The sequence below is a fragment of the Meleagris gallopavo genome, chromosome 1 (assembly GCF_000146605.3).
Source record: "Meleagris gallopavo isolate NT-WF06-2002-E0010 breed Aviagen turkey brand Nicholas breeding stock chromosome 1, Turkey_5.1, whole genome shotgun sequence".
NCBI classification, from domain to species: Eukaryota; Metazoa; Chordata; class Aves; order Galliformes; family Phasianidae; genus Meleagris; species Meleagris gallopavo.
In genome coordinates, this window is record NC_015011.2 from 31,162,238 (window position 1) to 31,178,233 (window position 15,996).

Sequence of the window (15,996 nt, forward strand, 5' to 3'; positions counted from 1 at the left end):
TCCATACAATATCATAATTTAACACAGATATCTAAAACTTGGGACAAAAAAGAACATGTATTTAATATAACCACACAGCCAATGTTTACAAGTTCTATTCCCAACACTACTTAGAGAAGGTAACTCAGCATGCTGTTCAAAATACCTGTTTTATTCTCTACATGAAACTACCTTGCAGCTTTCACATTTGAACTGGTAACTCTGCAGCAACCCCTTCTCTCACCTGAGACATCTGTGACACCTGAAGAATTATCTTCAAACAGCACGTAAATATTCATGGAGCCTGTAACTCCCTGAAAAGCACCTGCACATCTGCACCTGTTCCTAAGTCCTCTGAAAATACATTCAATAGTATTTTAATTGCTTCTGATGATCCTCTAGCAAAATCCTGCTTTAGCTCGACAGGTGTAACTTGGTATTCAGTGTTCTTTAAACTGCTACCACAAAACAGCAATCTCTAATCTGAAAGAGAAAGTGTCCCTTATTTTTAACAGCATCAACAGCATTTGAACAAAGCGATGAAGACGAAGACTGAAGCAGTCTTGGGAATTTTTAGAAAGCTACTCAAGTTCAAATTAACCCAAACAGTTCCAAAAACATTCCTCAACAACTTCCATCTTCAGTGATACAAGACACCACGACACAACATGCCGTGAGCGAGACATCTCTTTACATTTGGATGAAAAGATGACATCAAGAAATACACCTGTATTTTCTAGAAACAACTCAGAACCTAGGATGATTTTTTTTTCCAGCAGCTTTTTTCTTATTAAAGTTTTCATGCTTAGGGTTTCTTTGAACACACTGCATATTCAGTTCATGCGCATAACCTTAGTACTGCCCACACTGCTTTGCAATGCAGCAGATCACTGTGGAACATGATGTCACATTAGCTGCTTTCTCCCTATACTCCTTAGGGCAAAAGAAATCCAGATCAGAAAGAACACTTAAAAATAAAACAAACAACAAAGAAGTAATGACTGTTGTAAGATTAGAACACCTGCTAGAAATGGAATACAAGTGAACTCTTTGTGAAAGCTGCTCAGGTTTTTTTTGCTGTTGTTTTTCTTCTTTGGACTGACATCGACAGAGGTTGCTTGAATGTGCCCCAAAGCTTTGGAGAACTTACAGCTAAATGTACTCCATTTCCAAACTCTCCAGATAAGAAAAAAAAAAAAAATGAATGAGAGAAGCCAGGAACAAAGATTAGGAGAGAGATGCTTACTAGGGAAGGGCCATTAAAAAAATAAAAAGGGGAAAAAAAAATAAAATCAACGTATCTCTTGCACAGTAATGTTGATAAAAGAGAAAATGTTCAATCTTTTTTCAATACTCTTATCCTCTCATGATTGCTCATAAGAAAAATTACTAGAAGAACAATTATTCAGCATATTTATTAGCACTCCGAAGAACAGAAGGGAAGTTGAAACACCTACAGAAAAGAAGAGTAAATGTTTTATGTCCCCTAACTTAGAACTGTCACCTTTGACTAGAATACAAAACAGCGAAGAGTTTTCCTTTAATGCAGGCAGGCAGGATAACCTTGTTGCTACAGAAGCTGTCTTAATGGAGGTGATTTTGCAGATACTCTTGTTATCCGACGGACATAAATACCCAGTCAACCTCCTTCAAGCTTTAAATGCATTTGGACCTCTCCTGGAAACTAGAATATGTGCTCACCCATCTATAGCTTTGACCTGCCTTTAGTAGTTGTATGAGACAGGGAACATGCCCATAATTACTTCCCTTGATGTAACACAACCACACTGACTGTATTTGAAGACTTTAGAGGAGTTTTTATGTAGGCAGAACAAATTACCATGCATGTATTCCTTATACTGAAGGTAACCCTTACACTTTCCTTCAGCATTCTCACTGAATGCGAGTCTAACAGTCTTAGCTTCAGATCTAGGCATTTAAGTTCTCTCTACTCTGTATGACTGTCTAACAGCCATACTGAAAGACAAAAGCCTCAAGCTTCAAAGTCTACATTAGTAAATTACGGTGTTAGCTTACAGAGGGGAGTGACAGCAAGCACAGGATGAATGACACTTATGCTAATCTCTGCATGCTTACTGAGAACACTGCCACTTCACCTGTCCAGGAGCAATGAAGAGGGAGAGCACTAGTTAGCATGGTCAGAGGCACAAAAGATGACATTTTAATAGCATGGAAGAGTTTAACTAACTAAACTGCAATGCTACTAAATATTCAGGTTTAGTCACTGGGACTTAATGTATCTAGTGTTCTGTGGTAAATACCTATTTTAGCCCTTCGTGGAATCAATCAGCAGTTATTCACTTAAAAGGAACAAAAAAACCCCAAACATCTTCTCAAAAAGTAAGATCTTCAGAGCAGTATGGCTGCTGACTGCAGTAAGAAAACCTGCTGGTACAGCACACATCCCTGTAGTTGTAATACTGGAAATCTTCCACAATTAGAAAAGCAAAATTGCAAATATCCTTACCATCTGCCTAAGCTACCCCATTTTCAGTTAGGATCTACAGGGGCACGTACAAAAGCCATAAGTTATCAGAAAAAAACAATGATCATGTACAATTTGATTATGTACAGTTACATTTCAAACTAGATGCAACACAGGATAGAAAAACATCCAACTTGAACACAGATTGCTAGCAAGGTCATTGAGTATATGGAGTGCAGTTGCAGTTACATAACAGCACCACGAGAATGTAAACATCAAGCAAAACCTTTGAGAGTTGTAGGCTTTTTATTTTTAACTGTTCTCCAGTGCTCACAGAAAAAATAAAATTCTCATTAAACCTATTTATATTCAAGAAAGAATATTCACTCCTTAAACAGCACCTAGTAACGGATTTTTCAATGAGCAGGTAGTTTTGAAATCTTAATTATTCAAAAGGACTTAAAATGACTAATTGTTAATTATTTAGTTCTTGATTGATCATTAACAAAAACCAGCAGAGAAAGCAAGCCTTATGTAACAAGTTTCTCAAAAAGGAAAGAACTATTTATTTATGTACTATTAACACACAGCACCAGCACACTTCAAGTGGACATGTGCCTGTAATTTTTTCTATCAGTCCAAGCTATAAAACCTCATCTGTTCCTCAGAGGCAAACCCTCTTCACGTTTATTAGAGAGCCTTCAAAACACTTAAAAACTAAATTATCACTTTAGGCAACGCAGTTTCATGCACTGAAAAGGTCCAGAACCAGAGGAAGGCTGAGTGGTTTTACCCATTAGATGTCACATGAGGAAAGAAGCAGCATAAGCCCTACACAGCATTAAGAACAATCCCCCATATTTCTGCGGCATCAGATCCAGTTCACCTATAAACTCTAAAGAGCAGAAGTTACTTTTATTCTACTTGTATAGCATTTCATGCCAAAATAAACTTGACACGACAACAAATTTAAGAGTTGGCAAGTGAATGATACAGAACAAAAAGTTGTTTTCCTCATTGTCTATCAGATGCTTTTCAGCTCACTGTGAACACACTGGAATGCAGCAGCAAGCCTTCGGCCTACTGTAATGCTTTCTCTGTAATGTCACTGCTGACTGGCATAACAACTACCAGCTAAGGAAGTCAGGATAAAGTTGTGTATGAGAATTTCCTGTTCACTGCTACATAAAAGCATTACAATTTGCAGAACAGAAAATCTGGCAATAGGAGACAAAGTTTGTCACCAGCTCTGTGATTACAAACCAGATTTCATCTAATAATTATTGATAGCCTGAAGCCCACATAAAATCGTAAGAAACAGTATCTGTGATACTGTCTACTACCTTTGGTAATAAAAGAACACAAAAATTAAGGTTAAAAACAAGTAAAAGAGTACATATACATATTGCACGTATAGGTACACACACAGCAACCTTTCTAAAGGATAGACTAAAATAACCATTTACTGCAGAAGAAATCTATTGCAAAGAAAGTGTCTTTATAATGAATGACCTATTCAAGAGAACAAAAGAAAGACGAAGTAGCAAGCCAAAGACTTAATGCATTGTTTACAGGACACATATGATGAAAAAGGATTAAACAGAAAGAATGAACAAGGGGATTACAGAATCACAGAATGGCCAGGGTTGGAAGGGACCTCAAGGATCATGAACCTCCAACCCCCCTGCCACAGGCTGGGCCACCAACCTCCACATTCAATACCAGACCAGGCTCCCAGGGCCCCATCCAATCTGGCCTTGAACACCTCCAGGGACGGGGCATCCACAACCTCTCTGGGCAGCCTGTTCCAGCACCTCACCACTCTCATAATAAAGAACTTCCCCCTGACATCCAACCTAAATTTTCCCTCTCTCATCTTAAAACTATTTCCCCTTGTCCTGCATTTATCTACCCTTTCAAAGAGTTGATTCCCCTCTTGTTTGTAGGCTCCCTTTAGGTAGTGAAAGGCTGCAATGAGGTCACCCTGCAGCCTTCTTTTCTCCAGCCTGTCCTCCAGAACAAGCCCAGCTCCCTCAGCCTGTCTTCAGAGGGAAGGTGCTCCAGTCCCCTGATCATCTTTGATTAAACGGAAGGATGAACAAGAATTTGTTCAAACAAGCAACTTAAAGGTTCCAGCCCTATCTACAAAGGTACAGCTCATCTACTTACTAAATTATATATTTTTAAAAATTCTGAATATCACTCAAGCCTTTTAGGAGTATTCTAGAAAAGTCCTGGTGTTATCAGACTCGTATTGTAAACTAACATGAAAACCAACTGGCTTCAGTCCTAAGAGCTCACAGTGTGTGAAGCAGCACATAACTAAATAAGATTAAGCTCGACTGACGCTGCAGTATTATGACATGAACATAATACTATCTGATTTTTCAGACAGCCATTGTTGCTTTTTACTGTTCCTTAAACTCCCTAAACCATTAATAAGGCACGATGCCTAGTAAAAGCCTAACACAAAGTACTACATCACATTAAACAGAAAGTTTCCCACTGATCTATTTACAAGCTGGTCATTCAGACACTTCTGTATGAAGTTAGTAGAGCTTTCTCTCTTTAAAAAAAAAAAAAAAGAAATCTATAACTGCTGGACGCAACACAGCTTAATAAAAGAAAAACAACACACACACACAACACACACTTTGCTTCTCAGTCTTACCTCAGCCCATTTAAGAATACAAGTCATGCAGAAAGCATGACTACAGTTCTCAGGAAAACCAATCTCCTGTTCCAGAAGGCAGTTCAGACAGATGGGGCATGTGTCACCGTCATGTAATAAAGTAGAACAGGAACAGCTTTCTTCCATTTCTTCACCTGGTATTATTAACATTCACACTTAGAATTTTTGTCTGTTTTTGAAACAAAGTCCTTGTAGATTTCAGTAATAAGGTAATAAAAAACAACTGCGAGAGAAGCAAATTAATCAGATTTTCAAGCCTACTGCAGTCAACATGCTGACAAGAGGAAAAGTTACAAGCATATATTCCAAGTGAAAAATATCATACAACATTTCTTAGAATGCTGTGCCATGATCTGCCATTAAAACAAAGGAAAGTTAGCTCTAGGATTACTAGAATTAGGAAAGCATCACAAAATATTTCCCACTGACTACGAAGCCATTTACTTATTGCTCTTCTGAAAGCTCCTCACATAACTGCACTGTATCCACAAAATAAATTACTCCAGCATATCATCTATTCATCTCTGTATATACATACTTTACCTTCAGTTTTTCTACTTTAAGAACTACTTTAACCCAAACATCCTCAGATATTTACCTAATAATGTACATTTAACAAAAATGGAAGTATTTTCTATTTAAATTGGAAATATTTTTATAATACCAATTTTTCTTCAATGTTTTTCACTCTAAGTTAATTATTTTTTTTAATAATGATTGCCATTCCTATTTTTGCCATGCTATTAGAAATCAACAAGTAAAATCCAGAATTCACAGGAAAGGATAAGTGCACTTCAAAGGCTGAAGAAAAATATTATGTTGAAATAGTGGTTATGTTTACACAACTTGTTTCAGAACAAGCAGCATACCAATTGAGGAACAAATTCAAAATCTAACCTTTCACAGCTTGAACTTGAATAATATAACTTGGATGCTTTTATACATAGACATTACCTTCCATGCCTTCGTGCTTTTGACCTTCTGTATCTTGAATGCACTGCTTTTTGTTCCTCATCTTCTTACAAAGTAGTCTGGAAAAGAGAAACAGTTTACACAGTTCATTTATGCTGCAGCTTGAAGATAAAAATGACCACTATGGATATAATGAGCGCTCTCAATTTCATTACACTTTGTAGAGTAGAAACACACAACATTAACAGTCAGCTACACATCATTTACAGTCTGTTTGCCTTTTATGAGTATCATTAATGCTGTCTAGCAACTGGTACTTCCAACATGAAAACTGTTATTTGCGCAACAAATGCAAAGTTTTTGCACATTTTAAGACTGCCAACAGAGCTTTAACTTTTGAAAGTTAAACATTACTAAGTTTCTACACAAACCACTCCATTTAACACTGCAGTAAATAACCTACTTAAATTGTCCTTCACAAATGGCCGAACCAACCAAATTAAGTGCTGAAGAACGAGAAGAATTAGTTGCTTTCCACCCCTAGCATCACAGTAGTAGTTGCAAGGGATCAAAATGAAAGCCGCTTGTATTTGCTTCCTTCTTGCTTTTGTTTGCATTTGGAACTATTAACATCCAGGAAAGAAGGAAGGGAAAGCTGTAACATCAAATAAGAGACCATTTCACCTATGTTTGTCAGTGAAGCACCAGGAATAGCAAAGACCATCCTTTTAAGAGCTATCCAAAGGAGTTGTACAGAAGAATAGCATGGACAGAATATCCTTGAGATCCATATCACAGAGGTTGAAAAAACTTGGTATACTGCACAATTAAGTAGGAAGTGTGTGTTCTTTGGATGACTTATCTACAACATGCAGAATGAAATACGCTTGGAAAAACATTTACACTGAGGTCTGAATCTCTTGCATTTCAAACCCTGTGGTGACCCTAGACGTGCTATAAGCACCCAAAGTTCCAATCCAACAGCCCTACAGGGACCAGCAACTTCGTTCTGAACTCTATAAAGCTTTTTAAACTTATTATAGAAAAGGACAAATTAAAGCTTCACAAATGACTGAATGACAACAAACAAGATTTACTATATAAGCACTCAGACCTGAGGCAAACATACTGGTATTTCAAGCCCTACTCTTTAATGGTTTCACTAGAAAAGGCAGGCAGAGCTGAGAGCACCACCATCACATTTGTCAGCTAAATCTCTAAGTTGCTCAAAAGCTACTGGTTTTTGCTTTGCTACCTGGATATCTGGTAATGGGAGAGGCAGAATTTGCCTTCGAAAACTTTTCTTCTGATTGAGTCTTTTTTGTTTGATCTTTGCAGTAGCAAGTGTTTTAATGATCCCTCTTTAAAACAAACAAACAAACAAAAAAGAACAATTGAGAAATGAGATGATCACAGATAGCCATTATATAACACATTCCCTGCTTTTGTAGGCAGTCCAAGAAAGCAGGGCTCTGATCTATGTGCCCCAAACGTAGTCCACTAAAGAAATGGTCGAAACTGTGAAACTAATTAGCAATCTGTAGTTTGAATTCTAAATGCCATCAATGTTCCCATTAGAAACTACTTCTTAAAATCTCCCCCAAAGGATCACGTTACTCAAGTCAGCTAGGAGAAGGAAGGAAGAATAAAACAAGAAAAAAAAATCTAAGGAAATTAATAGTGGTGCATTTATAGTGATGTAACAACTGACACATGAAGTCATCACGCTTCTGCTCCTTTTCACAACTTTTTTTTTTTTACGCCCAGTAATCAAAATGCAATAACTAGATATAGTCATCCTCCAGTAATGATCAATGGACCAGTCTAAACAAAAGTAACACTTGTTTATTTCAGAAGGACAGAATTCAAGATCATTCAACAAAATCTCCAGTAAGCAAGCACAAAATGATGCCTAACACTGGTGTATTCTTGTTGCCTTAGGGGACAAAACTCAGGAAACATTTGTATATAATCTCTCAACTTAGACACAATGCATTTGAACTTAAAGGAGTGATTTATTTTGACTACTCTGTTTACATAAAACATTGTACGTTAAAGAGAATGTCTACTACTTCCATTAGTATTTAATAACTCAAAACAGTTTAAAAGCTGAAACAATAATCAGACACACATGCAGCGTATGGGAACACACTTGGTTAAGAAGATGACAGTAAATTCCTTTACTTCCATCATTTTTTTGGGGGGTAGTATGAAGCAGGGCTCTGTCCAGCCCTATGCATTTTGATGATCTTTAAGAAACCTTGGAAGGTTTAAGACTCTTCTCTCAGAAAGCTTATTTTTAATGGAAAAAGCATCCTGACGATTAGACACGTGCAAAACCAAAGTTTAGTAAGTCATGACAGGACACAGAGCATCCTCTAGATATCTCCATATGGACCCACCATGATCTGTGGACCGTTGGGAGGCCAACATCCAACTGCCGATGAACATCTTAAGAACTTTTGCCCTGGACCATCCTAGAGATGGACTGAGGAAATGGCATTTCCAGTGACAGCTGGACGTTTAAAAAGCTTTTCACCTACCTATATCACTTAGTCTACCACAACGCGTATCCCTTAAGAGGAAACTATTGGATGATCCCAAGCGTACATCAAGAACCTCCAGTTCTCTTTTATTTGGAAAAACTTGGAAGTTGACTAAAGTACCTGAAAGGTTGACTTGTGACACCACAGTAATGTTGCTTGTCCTCCAATAAATGAAGGCTGAACTGGGAATCTGGAAGCGCTTATCCTGGATTTATTCCTTTCTGTAGGACATCCTAAAAACAGAACCAACAGGCAATCTCAAAGGAGACCTTATAAAGAGGATTTTCACTTTTGGTCTGTTCAACTTGTACCTTGCCTTCATTCTCAAGAGGAATGTCATAGAACCAACAAACACAAAGAGAAAGGAAGAAACCAACTCTAACAGAGACACACCTCTTCTCTATAGGTGGTTTAAGCCTATTCATGTAGACTCAGAGTCTAAAGAATCAGACCTATTCAGACAAGGAGACACTGCTGATTTAAGAAGTCCATCCAAACCCTCTAAGGATACAACTATCCAAGACAGTTAATCTAAAAGCTGGCTGCCACCAAAAGCAGCAGCTCTGTTTCTCACCAACAGTGACAGTGAGCAGGCTCAGCTTACTAAGAGCCAGACATGCCAAAGAAACAGCAAAGAACAGAATGGGTGAGTGAAAAGATAAAACAGGACCATCTCTTTTGATGGCAGCAAGGTGCTGGAATAGCTAAGACTTGTCCAACTTTCTCCCTTAGAAGGAAACACCAATATGGCCAACTCAGTCAGGAACTGGAACGGGCTCCCCAGGGCACTGATCACGGCACCAAGCCTGCTGGAGCTCAAGCAGTGCTGCTCATCAGAATCACAAGCATTAACATAGCTACTGGGACAATCCACACAAACATTGGCATTTCTGCAAGGTAGGAAAGGCATCATATTTGACCAAAATCCCTAAAACCCAGGGATATTTATTCTCTTTCAAATATCCAACAAAAACACACTGAAGAAAGTTACCCTATACAAAAGTACAGACTGCTATCACACAGAGCTGAGCCTCACTTCGTGAGGAAGCTCATGAAGTTAGAGAAGTGCCAACTCTGCCCCACTGGTACATTCACGGTGACCACTGACAACCAAGATGGCCAGTGCTTATGTAAACCTAGTTTACAGTCTAAGAACTAAACGAAGCTAGGCTTGTTAGCCAGAAAGGAAAAAAAAATAATTTTGGAAGTTGTAACAGCGCAGTCTCATTTTATTTGATGTATATATTCACAGCTAATACCTAACCTGTAATTCAGAGCATGTTATATCCCCTTCTGGTTCTTAAGCCAAACTTCTCAGGTTTGTAAGAAAAATCCGTTTCTGCTCTGACAGGCAACAAACTATGTGATAGTCAAGTCTCTGGCAGCTCTTGAGGATGCAGAAGTATTGAGGACAAAAGCCACAGAGCTTCCCTAGGCATTGGAATAATGCTGCTGCAATAAAACTGCCACTCACAACACTGCTTTCCAGAAGTGTTCTGAATCAAAGACAAATCCCTAATCTTTACAGAAATTTACAGCTTGGCCCACAACAGCTCTAAGACAGAACAAATGCTCCCTGGGTTTAATGCGTGTCATGGAGCCACAGTTAATTGCCCACATGCAGAAGCGGGTTCATTTACAGTAACGAGGATGAACAGAAGGTTCTGAAGACTAATACAAGATGATGAAAACTATACTCACAGAAGTTAAAACTGCTCCGTTTTGCTTTCCAAAACTATTATTTTCAATACAAGGCAATAAGCATTGTACTTGTTCCATATGCTGCTGACAGAACACTCAAGCACAGTGACAGGCATAACAGAAATAAACAAGCAATAGAAAACAGGCCACGTAACACTCTCACAAAGTGTACTAGTCAGCAATAAGGAGTTTCTGCTAAGTAACCTGAGACTAAATTGTGTGAAATTGAGATTTACAAATAACAGGAACTAATTGCAGGTTAGATATTACTGTCGTGGTGCACACAGCTGAAGCAACTAAACCAAATCAGCGCAAACTCGTAAGTCTGCCTCTTGCTGCTGAAGGTCCTTAGCCACACGTACACTTCTGCACCCAGAAGGGTTAGTATTACATACCACAGCCAGCAGAAATGGCTCAGTCATTTCCAAGAACAGTTAAAAAGCGCTTTTTTTCTACCCGCTTGGAAACATCAATATTTTCATGCTTTCCACCAGAGAGCAGATACGTGGCAGTAGGTCACTGAGGCCAAGTATATTCTTGCCACAGAAGCAACTCTTCCAAACCCAGCCATGTCAAAAACCTGGAAAAAAAAAGTCTACATTTACTCAAACTTCGTTAGTCGTTCTATTTACTTTTCCCCCATAAACTAGATCCGTGTTCAGCATACACTACTAACTTGAAGTTCCTGTCCCATTGCTACACTGCACATGCAACATTCCCACAAGATGAATGAGCATACTTCAGCCAATGCTATGGCAACACAGCAGGACTTGCTGCACTCACTTCTCTGATGCTAAAGAAACCAGGAAAACATCTCTATGTTTCTTAATAACATCCTGAACACACCCAAGGAGCTGGACTTAACTGCAGGCATGCAGGAGATCAACTAAAAAGACCTTGCAAAGACAGCAAGAACTGGAAAAGCTGAGGCCTTTCAGCCATGGAAGGAAGGATTGCAAAATTCATACAGACACTCACACATAAAGCTAATAGAACATATTAGAATTATGTAACCCACAGGCTCATGTAGCATTTTATGGATTTACTTCAATGGAAACATGCAAAAGATTGCACAGAACCATACCCATGCTCTTATTGAAACTATACAGAACTGAATCCCACATTAAAAGTCTGCTGCTCTTCTATTTTAAAGATCAGATAAAGCATTTATGATACCCTACACTCTTTTAGTAGCTATGAAAAGCTGAGTTTCTGTAAGAAGTAATTTCAGCTTACAAGTGTTCAGACATTGATTTAAAAGCAAATCAAAAAGACAAAGAAAGTAACATGGCCATTCAGACATATGTTTTGCCTCACAGAAGCATGCTCTTAGAAAAATATTATGTGAAAGCTAGATGTCAAAAACACAGCCCTCAAGATCCTTTTCACTTTGAATAACAGTATTTTATACGCATAGGTCAAAGACCTCTTATAAATCTTGCACCAGAAATGCTTTACTTTTGGGAAGCGGTGTAAAAATAAAGAGCTTACAAAGGTTTTATCATGACAATTGAAACAGTTTTGAGCACCACTGTATTTTGCAGAAAATCTCCTACGGTATTTGTAGAACAAGGCATTAGATGCCACTTGAGAAGTAGTAAGACAGATGGGGAGTAAGCAGTTCCAATTACTGTTCACTTGCTTTCACGGTTCTGACTCAGTGATCACTTTCAAGATAGCTAAAGCAAGCTAGAAAAACACAGCCAAGAATAGAAGAAGGGGTGTGAGAAGGTTTCCTTGATGCTGATAGTGACAGACAAAATGTAACAGGAACTATTTGCCATGAAAGAGGGAAAAGCCAGACCTGAGCATGAAAATCTATATTGAAAAATCACAATTATAATGATCTAGAGTGAAGGATATACTTTACCTTCTATGTTAAGATATCTTAATTTGGCAACATCTTGAAATCCGAAGGAGTTCAGACCTAACAGACAGCTTTTCTTCAGTTGTTTTAGGGGACTTGCAATCACCTTTTGTTACACCTATCTGCCCCCAGAGGCCACCACCATTTGTGTCACAAGTAGCAAACTAAGAACATTCAAGAGAAGCTAAACTGCACAGAAGCACTTATTCAGTGGCTGCATAGAAAGCAGAGTATTTCCTCCTCTCTCCTTCCTGGATCTTCACAATCACCCAAGTAATCTGTTCAAGCAGTCCAATTTGCTCATTTGTTGTGAGAACACAAGCACTGAATATCATTATGGCTCAGTTTCATTTCAAGTTTTCCACTTCTCCTGTGGAACACCAAAGGTAGAAACAAGCATTCACTGCTGTAGCACTGTGTTGCTGCTAAAGGTATGGATGGACTTACGTGAAAACTTGAAATCCACCAGCATCTGGATACATCTTTGTTGTTAGTGCTGCCAGTCAAGCAAAAGCTAAGCAGGAATACAAGTGTTAACTCACTTGATGCCAGCAATAATTCCAAACACTAGGAGCATCAGCCAAGTTAACTAACTCACAGATAGTACTTCTGAAGGAAGATCAACAGTTAAGTGGTACTTAAAGTCAGAGCAAGTGCATTTTAGTGGGAGCTCACCAATCCTTACATCAAGTGCACTAAGACAGACATTATTACCAGTGCCTTGCAGATGCGATCAGATACTGCAGTTTACCACAGCATTTGGCTTCAAAAAAACTGCTTCTAGAAGACTTCTTCAGTATTCTACTTGATACCACAGAAGTGAAGAAATATGAAATAATCTCAGAAATGTAAGAATGCCACCAGCCACAGAACAAAATTAAAATATTATCTGCACACGTTTGCTGTGATGGTAGACACTGCACACTGGCTGTTCCATGTACCAAGCTGTGACCTAACACACAGACCATTAACCAAGTTATCCTCAAACCTCTTCAACCGCAAATACACCAAAAGCAGACAAACATTTGCTCTACAGAAGTCCGACCAAATAATCTCTAATGAAAGCATTCTAATACCCAAAAAGTTAAAACTCAAACTGTGTGTACTCCTGGGGAAGAAGAAGGGTAACACCAGTGTTTCATCATGACAATCTGTGAGAAAGCATTACTCCATAAAAAGAAAATGGATGAAAATATTCACTTCAGCACTACGTACACAAATGCAACGTGCAGATACTCATACACCTATGGCTGTATGCATAGCTGTATCAAATATAAAATATATTCTAATTTCGCCTGCTTCATAGATAATCAAACACAGTATTTTGATCATTCTTTGTCATATCAGTTAACAATTCTGCCAGCCTAAAAATGACAACTTTCACATTTGGTTAAGTTTAATTAGCTTCTCTTAAGACTTTCAGTTGGAAAAACAATCAGAAGTGTCATAAATATAAGCTGTAGGAAAGCAGTACGTTTATAGAAGCACTGGGTTTTAAAAACAAACAAACAAAGAAATAAAACTCCAAAATAGAAACGTCCTCACAGCTAAGAACTGTTGGTTGGATCTGGTATGGGCTACTGAATTACAGATTGTGCATATTCAACCTCTGAGAGACCCTCCAACAGTCACTAGGCCTCTGGCACACTGCCTAGCCTATGTGTAGAGATGGGATGGATAACTACAGGATAGCAGAGCAGCAACTTCAAGGAACAGAAAGACAAACACAAGCATTCGCCTTCCAGCAGCTGCAACCCTCCAATTTATTTCATGACCACAGCCAACTTCCTATTCAAAGGAACCATTCGTGTTTGGTCCAACCCTCAGAGCCAGAAAGAGATGTTCACAGCTTGTAAGCTGTACCTGTAGCCTCACCACTGGCTTAAAAATAATCACCATGCTCATATTCTCTCAGTGCGAGCTCACTACTCTTCCAGGTAAGGCAGCTACATATAGATGAAATAAAGTGTACCCGTGCTGCTGAAAAGCCATGAACCAGCCCTTGTTCTGAAGTACTCTTTACGTAACATGCATATTAGATAGAAACCTCTGAGATTTATGGCTACAGGAGAAACTTTAAGGCATACTGTCACCACGTTTGCAAGATAGGCAAATAAAGACAGTAAGAACAGTTCTGATGTGTGTAAGAGCTATTTTCCTCTTCAACAGTTTGGCAGATTAACCATTTTAGAATTCATTCATACAAACTGTTGCAGTAAAGAATCAGTTCAGATGTCAGAAGGAACTAGAGAGCAACTTATTTACAGCAGAACTGAAGTGGAAGGACATTACATAGCAAACTTTAAATAGGTTTTACACATTTTACTAGGATGCTCAGGATGATGGAAGACTGAGAGCATTCTGCAAAGAATTCCTGTAACAGGTAAAAACACGTTTGTAACCAAAGCTCATATCATGAGCAGAATCACCTACAAGGCAAAGGCCAGAACTCACACATATGATGCTATTCAAACTACAGTCAGGTGAGAGCAAAAATATCTCTATCTCCTGGATGTTTCAGAAGGGACAGATACATAACAGGTACATAGAACATAAACTTACACCTTCATATTGAGGCTAATTCAACAACCATCACATACTGTGTTTTGAGTAGTATACACTAAAGCTCAAAAACCTCACTAAATTCCTAGAGAAGCATCTTGAATATGATCTGAACCTGAGATAAAGTAGTGATTTCAACTTTACTGTTTACAGAGAAGGTCTGGAAAACACTCTCTCTTAATCTCTCTCTCACCGAAGTGATCTTATGTTTTTGTAAAGACAAATTTACGAATTTACTGTCCATTCTGCCTACTCACAAGTAACTTTAAAGCAAGTGAGCCATGGAAAAAATCCTGTATATTTCTTATTTGGTCCATGTACCACTCTAGAACTTACCACATTAGCTACTGAAGAAATCTGCATAAGTCCAACATTGCAACTTCATGTAAAAGCCTAAAAAGCCCTTCCCCTTCCCACGTTTTTTCATCTCCTCCGAGGAAAACAAACAAAAACGTCAGTATTTCTAAAATCTTTAAAAGACGCCACTGGAATCACTTCCAACTCCTCTCCACAGGGCAGGAGCATTTTTGTGTATTTCTAAATACAGCTTCCCGGTTAAAAATAAAAAGAAATCCTTAAATTTTTATTTAATCAATTAAATCGCAGCCTTTTTTACTCACTGCCATTTCATTCAAGGAAATCACTGCTTACTTTAAGAAGGGAAGGAACTACGGTGAACTGACTAGAGACTTTCCCCGTTGTTTTCCAGCGACAAGAAGGTTTGGATGCCCACAGTTTCACTAAGCTAAACTACCGCTCCCTACGATCCAAAGGAGAGTTAAGCACTACGTTAAGGATTCAGAAGCGTAAGACGGAAGCTAACAGGACTTCCCTTTAAGGTTACCCGAGCCCCAAACCCTTAAGAAGGGTTATTCAATCAGAAGAGGCGTTCCGATCCGTTCAATGATTACGGCTTGAGCGACCACATCTGCACGTTTTCAGAAGGCGGTTCTTTCCGGCAGCAGAGCCAGGGACGGCTCTTAACGAACCGCTCCGCCCTCCTGCCTTATCGCGTTCTCACCAACAACTCGCGGTCGACTCGCCGCGTGACACAAAAGCATTATGGGAGGGAAGGGAGCGGGATCGGCCTTACCCCAATTGTCCCGTTTCAAAAGTTACCAAGGCGGAGATCGGCTGTCAGCGCGGAACAACGTGCAGCCGCGAGCCGCACACCGTGCGCCCCAAACGCGTCCCGCCGCTCCGCACGCAAACGGAGGAGCCGCGCCGATGTCGGTCCCTCCACGCAACTTCCGCCGCCACCGCGCAGCCCAACGCGCGCTCCGGGCCCGCT

General features: G+C 39.1%; 1 long non-coding RNA gene across 4 annotated transcripts; it reads right to left on the minus strand.

Annotated features, from left to right (window-relative positions):
* Window positions 1-5,061: 5,061 nt before the first annotated feature.
* On the minus strand, window positions 5,062-15,953 carry LOC104909847. Of its 4 annotated transcripts, XR_792632.3 has the most exons (5): window positions 15,799-15,953; window positions 10,672-10,856; window positions 8,696-8,808; window positions 6,072-6,148; window positions 5,062-5,251 (listed from the first exon to the last, which is right to left on the minus strand). It is a non-coding gene; the product is annotated as an uncharacterized LOC104909847 (long non-coding RNA). The 4 variants fall into 4 exon arrangements; XR_792631.3 differs by lacking the exon at window positions 8,696-8,808 and having other exon boundaries at window positions 5,063-5,251; window positions 15,799-15,948; XR_792633.3 differs by lacking the exons at window positions 8,696-8,808; window positions 10,672-10,856 and having other exon boundaries at window positions 5,065-5,251; window positions 15,799-15,940.
* Window positions 15,954-15,996: the final 43 nt, after the last annotated feature.